We start from the raw sequence: 7219 nt of genomic DNA, 5'->3' as shown, positions 1-7219 counted from the left end.
CATCAACCCATCTCTGCTGTGCTGCATGTTAATGTAAGTAAATGGAACATTTTTTTTCCATTCGATACTTATGTATGATTAATGAACCGCCAATTACTATCCATTAATTATTTAAGATTACTCATTATTTTATTCTCAGGGTAATTACAATTTAGCATGGTCTTTACTTTCGCTGGCATAGTGAAAAGAATCCATTCAGACGGTTAAAGTTGAAATATCAGGGTTCTCGCAGTAGAATCCACTTTGTTAACAGTTCTTCATGACATTAGTCTCAACCTCAATTAACTCATTTATGAATGATTTATCTTGAAAATGAGTAACTATTTGGAATATGCCGAGGAATAATAGCAATTAATAAGCTGTTCTAAACATAGCCATCAGTTGAACTCTCTCCGATCGTTATAATTTAGGCATTGATTTGTGCTTTAGTACATTTTAACAGACAATCCACTTGGCGTATTGTGTAGTTTTATGGGGAAACACAAGTGCTGCTGCTAGAGCATTCTCTATGCAAAAAAGAGCCTTGAAAGTTATGGCAAATGTGTCCATCAGGTCTCCTGGAAAGCCATTATTTCTAAAATATAATATAATGACACTACCATAAGTATGTACATTTTTTACTGTGCATTATTTGTAAAAAAGAACCCTACCTTATTTTTACCAAACTCCTCGGTTCATGCCTATCTGACCCGTGGGAGTGAAAATATACATATTTTACAACAATTATGTGCCAAAAGAGGTCCACATCACTCTGCCTCGCTTATTTTTAACAAATTGCCTACGAGTATAAAACATATTTCAAATATTAATGTTTTTAAGACAGAATTTAAAAAAATTTTACAGCCTAAGGGTTATTATAATGTAAATGAATTCTTGTCTGATAGTGTATGACAACATGTATGTTTTGATGTTCTATGTCACATGTTCTATGTCTCCCTGACAATGTTCTAGGTCACATCCCACACAGCACACGGACACCTTTCGGACATCCGGTGATTGTCCGCCAAGTGGCCTATGGACATCCTACGGACAGCCGAATTCATACAAAATGATGTCCGCTGCAAGTCCGCATGTCAGTAAAAAAGGTGGCCTATGGACGACCTGAAATTGTCCGCTCTGGACACCTTGAGGACACGTTTAGGTTAGGATTGCATTTTGTTCGATACAAATAAATAATAGGTCCAGACAAGAATTTAAATAAATAAGGCATCAATTCCATGCACAATATTTATTTGGCTTCTTAAAATAATACAATGCAAGAAACTACATACATATTATTAAATTTTCTTCTTCTCCTGCAACCGCTCCTTGGCGTGCCTTAGCCAGTTTTGGATGGCAACCTCCACATCTTTTTCAGCGGTCATGCTCTCCTGCACTGCTCCTGTAATAATGAAGTATATAAACATTTCATTGTAGCAAGAAATTGTATCTTGTACGTAACAAGCAGATTACATAAGACAGGACGCTACAGTCTTATTAGTCACGTGTTTAACATTCTTAAGGTTTCAAAATTAGGAAACCTGTCCATTAAAGGCTGAATACATTTTACAAACTTTTCTTTAACTTTTTCTTGTTCTTAAATAAGAAAAGATTTTGAGTAAAAATATTAATATGTTAGTAATGTATACATTATGATTAAGAACATTTTTCATAGAACAATTGTTGAACTAGATTTTAATCCCAAATATGAGAAGACTGTTTGCCTGTTAGACCCTGGTGCACCATCTAGAAAAAAATTCTTTGATCCATCCTTGCCAGACAGCTAAGTAGAGGTCTCGAAAAAGATATTGGAAAAAGCATTCAAATGGAGGATAATATTTCTGAACAATTGGTCTCTGCTTGAAGATTATGACTACACTAGAGTGAATTGTGTTACATAAGCTGGAGCTAAGGAAGACTAATGCAGAGGAGCTGAATATGATATAGGAGTAAAGGAAACTAGAAAATTTAAAGGAGGAAGTTTAAGTGGACTAGATCTCTTGGGATTAGTGTGAAAACAGCCACACTGATTTGGCACACAAACCACTTAGCTGCATTGGCCGAGATGCAACTTAAAAAAATAGAAACTTTGAAAAACTTGCTGTAGTTAAGGCCATTCCATGATTTAGATCTCCGAATTCTTCCAATCTTAATAATTAAAATAGATCTTCTAATGTAGTCTGGTATCGAGGCAAAAGTGAAAACCTAGCTCACTGGCAATATTCACATTTCGACAGAGACATAACAGGTGAATAGCAGCTAAAGCCTGCTGTGAGCTACTGAAATTTCTATAGCTCCTACAACAACACCGACTTCAAAACATCTTAGTTAGCTAGAGCTACTAGAAAATAGTAGCTTCTGTAGTACTGTGCAACTACCATCCCTGTTGAATAAGTTATCCCATTCTTAAGTTCTACAGGTGTTATACATCGAACTTTTATAGAGCATGAGATCCTTTTCAACCATGTTTTTGGTAATTATACCTCCCATATGCAGAACAAAAATTGTTTTAAAATGTTTGAATTACTTGGTAGTGGAATCTGCATCTGAAAATAATACATAACAATACTATTTTCTCTACCTTTAGCATGGAAGGGTGAACCTTGTATTACAAGATGTTCAATAATTATTTAAATTTACTTTATATGAGCTCCCTTAACAGGAGCAACTTGCGGAAAAAGTATCCAGACCAAAATTATTCCTCCTTGCCCAAACCTATATAATAATCAAACGAATACTTACACCTCTCTCTCATGCCTTGCTTTAGCATGTTCCAGCCAACTCTTCACTGTAACTTCCACACTAGAATTGGTGGCTGTATCGTCCTGGTTCAGAGCAACATCTGTAAAGAATGAAGACAAATAAGTATACAGACAATTATAAGAAGAGAGACATACAAACTTATAAATAGAAATAGGAACTAAATAAAATACAGATAAGGTATTTTTATTCAACTCCACTACATGAAAGCTATAGTCAGTAAATGCCTCCAGGTAAATATATCAGGTTCACGATACTCTACACCAAAATGTGTACCGATGGCTGTACGAAAAGATGCACAAGTTCTATTTTCTGGGTATAAGATTTCATGCAGCAGTTTGAGCAAATAAATGAACCATGTAACATAGCCGTAAGGTTTGTTTACACAATATATCACTTATAATTAGACCTTGTTTAGATTCATCCCAAGTTTCTTACAGTCGTCCTATAGTTTCCACTAAATTAAATGCATGGATGACTAATAGCACAGTTACTTAGTTTGTAGTTAAATTAGTTTATAATTTAGTAGGTTAGCAAAGTTGGGCAGAAAAAATATATTAAACGCTATAAAAGTTACGTCGGCATTGTAATTTTTTAATCCCTAAGCCTTATCTTTACTGACATAATAGATCATTTATTTATTTAGGACCTAAAATTTTTAATTATTAACCTAGTTCCATCAAACAGATAAAGAGTATAAAAACTTTTTGTAAAAAGGCTAAACATTGGTGGTTATCCTATCATAACCTTAATCGCCATATCCTATCATAACCCTTCGACCTGAAGACGCTGGCAGGATAGCCAGCGAAACTGTTGTCAACCAACAATCTGACGCGGAAGAAAACCCTGGAGAAATGCAGAGATCAAACCATCGCCGCGGAAACCTACGCTCTAACATCCTATCATAACATTAATGTTATTTTTCGATGCGTGCGTGAATATACATATCAAAAGAAATCACACGGTGTACTCCGATTTCAAAGAATTAATAATTTACGTGAAACCTATTAATCATATATGCGTGTTGCAAAATCCCCCGGTTACACGTAAGTACAATTCCTAGTTATATATATATATATATATTTTAATATCACGAGATGTGGGTCAATTCCTAGTTATATTTATTGCCAAGAACCCTACTTGATTTGATTTAGGAACGGAACCAAACGGACCGTTCGGACAACAAATTCAGCCGTAGCCTACGTTATCAAAACAACAGGTTCTATTTTATACGCTAGCACTTACATTATTTCCTATACGTTCTCGCGTACAGAGACTATAGTACAAGAACTTCCACTTTAAATTATATCATGTAAACAAGGAACAAAAGCGAAAATTTCACCATGAACAACGGAAAAAGACGCTACCTTTAGTTGCCAAGTAACGGTTTTACCGAGACGGTCATGTTGTTCCAAGCAGAGCCATATTTTTCCTCGAGATGTTACAGGCTGAGTTATAAGAAATATAAGGAGCATGCGGAAACACTATACTGCCGACAGTGAACGCCAAGAAAAAATTATTTGGATGTCACATCAAACTTACTTGGAATACATGTAGCTGCATCTTTGTAACCGCCAAACCACCATGCTGTCTCCGGTGTTCCATTCCGGTTCCTCTGTTGGAAAGGAGGAACGGAGGAATGTGGAGAACCATGGGAAAATCTGTATCGCGGAGTAGCGGTAGATTCAAAATTCGTTCGCCACCAAAAAATCTAGAATTTCAATATAAAGTAAAGGTACGGCAGTACTTACCTTCTATTGCCTATCCTTAAATTGGACAATTACAATGTCTAATCTGGGAATGAGGCCATCGATGCCGTGATAATTTTAGGAGAATTCTTAGCATTAAAAATTAAAATGAATTTAAAGCGTTATGTTTCATTAAAATACTTTCCAATCAATCGCCTCTGAGATTTTTTAATCCCTAGAGAGTAAATATTAATTAATCAATAAGTTGAAAGAGTTCATTTAACCTGCAGGAATGGAATGTCCCCGAGACGGCTACGCGACGTCGGCAGGACATTGGTACATAATATAAAATTTCAGTAAAAATCGATAAATTCCATTATTCCTGTTGTTAATTTTTGTAAAAGTTGCTAAATTTAAGTAATTTTTATAATCATGAAAGAGTACGGGTTTATTGTTCATCCAACGCTTCTCAACCGTACAACATGCGGAAATTTTTAATTTTTTGAAAATTGCTAAAATTGTTGCTAAATTTGTTAAAACTTTAAAAATTGTTATAAATAATGTAGAGAGTCATAAGTTCGTTCAATTGTTGTTGTTTAACCCGTAAGGCATGTAGAAATTTTTAACGCTCGTAAATGTTACTTAAATTGTTGCTAACTTTGTTTAAACTTAATTAATTGTTATAAACAATGTAAAACTTAAAAATAGCGTACATTTGTTGTTCTTAAACTATAGAAGCGGTAAAAATGTCAAATTTTTTTTTTCGTTAAATAGTTTATAATTTCCTCCCAGAGTCGACCACACTCCAACAAGAGGATTACACTTGGTTACCTAAAATAATCCTCAAAATAACTCTTCCTCCACGAAAAATTTCCTCTTCCTCGATCGGGAGGAAGTATTCTGGCTTCAGAAACGAGAGAGAGTTTTTTTTCTTTCTCCCTTCTCCTATACTCCCTACTCGGAGGAGGATCTCGAGACTTTCTCTCGGAGTTCTTCCTTGAGGAGGTGAGTGTTTTAAGGGGAAACCAAAACTCCGAAACCCTGCATAATGGGACACTAGCTGGACGTCCGCTGGACATCCAAGATAGGACAGTGTGCGGACGGATGGCCAGGACAGCCGGCGGATGTCCTCTGGCTGTCCTGAAAATCCGCGGACACTGAGAGGACGCGACGGACGCGCAGCGGACGTCCTCTGGCAACGATGTGCTGTGTGGGATGTTTGACCCATGGAACAATAAAGATATTATTATTATTACATATTGCACTCAAGGGCATAAGTAACACGTTTCTAAGTTGTTTCTGTACAATAAGATTGCAATCCTTAAAATTTTTGTTATGTAATCAATTACTCGTGTTTGTTGATAGAAAAATTAGTGGTATATTAAAATCTATGGTTATCACCTGTTTGATAAGCATGTAGGCAGGATTTATGATGATTAAGTACCAAGTCTGCTAAGGAAGTATAATGTAAGCAAATCAATTGGTATTAGTGTATTTATAACAATTTTATATTTACAGGCTGCAGTAAATTAAAACAACATAATAGCCAGTGCCTCATGTGGATGGGAGGAATGGCACCTGGGTTTTCTCACTTGGAGAGGAAAGTAGGTGCTTTATTGGCTTGTGACCCAAAGCAAAAGGGTGCTGCTGTGGAGGAGATGAAATTCAGCCAATTGCCATTGACATCAGATGAGGATTTCATCAAACTCTGCCGTAGGATAAGTGAAGATCCCTCATTTGAGCCAAAGGTGGTAAGTGAATAATGATAATTTGTGTGCTGCCATCCTGATTCAAATAATGTATGATTTTTTAAATGAAAGAACAATTAAGTTTTTGTAAGAAAGTTTCATAAGAGTTTCATTTGTAAGAAAGTTTCAGAAGTATATCTTGAGCTCGCCAGACATTCGTAGGTGCTTGGAATTCCAACTGCTATAAAAATACTCAAGTACAACATAATTTTGAAGTGGGTATGGATTAATGTCCAATGAAATATTAAAAAATTATGGTATGATTGGATTTTTGTTATTTCATATGCACTTGTGCACACATACTACATGTGCATACTAACCATGACAACTGTGTTAATTTCATTGGTGAATTTTTCTTCTGGCTGAAACATGATTTTTATTATTCTTGTATTAGCTGTTAACTCTTCATTGATTTGGTCTTTTTTATCTCTAGATGCAATGTTTGGTAGCAGTTGAATGAGCACTTCTACAAAATATGTTGCGTCGTCTTAGAATGACAATGTAGCAGAGCTGTAAGCCCTTACAGGCAAACTTCAGAAGAATTCGGTTAAGAAATCATTTTATAGCACTCCAGTGTGTCCTGTTATTTTTTGTGAGTGCATCCAACAAGATATTCTAAGATTATTATAATAATTGATCATTGAAATGAACTTTTAACTTATTACATTAAGTGATATTAACAATGTTTTTTATAATTTTATAGGTGTATGCAGAAGGGTCGACCGTGATGCATCAGATGTGGAGCTGGAAGGGTGTCTGAGTAATTGGCTCAACCAGGCTAAAGTCGGGAAAATAAGATAGTAAGTAGTTGCTTCTCATTTCTCTGCCACACTAATTCGATCATCCCAGACATTTTCTTCATATTTTCCATTCCCTCTTACAATAGGTATACACTATAATGTTCCATGATATATCATTTCACATGGAGTAATTACTATTTTCTCTTCAGGGATTGGCAGGATAAACAGACTGAGGATCAGGCTGATGAAGACAATAATTTTGCTTAATAAGTTCATCAGTAACGATCTATAAGTATGTAACCAT

At 35.5% G+C, this 7219-nt stretch overlaps 1 long non-coding RNA gene across 1 annotated transcript; it reads left to right on the top strand.

Moving 5' to 3' along the window:
• LOC124168108 lies at positions 1-6695 on the top strand. Its single transcript, XR_006866843.1, has 3 exons — positions 1-33; positions 5946-6178; positions 6609-6695. It is a non-coding gene; the product is annotated as an uncharacterized LOC124168108 (long non-coding RNA).
• The last annotated feature ends 524 nt before the right edge of the window (positions 6696-7219 follow it).

This window comes from Ischnura elegans, chromosome 11, assembly GCF_921293095.1.
Source record: "Ischnura elegans chromosome 11, ioIscEleg1.1, whole genome shotgun sequence".
Classification (NCBI taxonomy): domain Eukaryota; kingdom Metazoa; phylum Arthropoda; class Insecta; order Odonata; family Coenagrionidae; genus Ischnura; species Ischnura elegans.
Note: the sequence above shows the minus strand (reverse complement) of the source record. Positions and strands in the feature narration are given on the sequence as shown.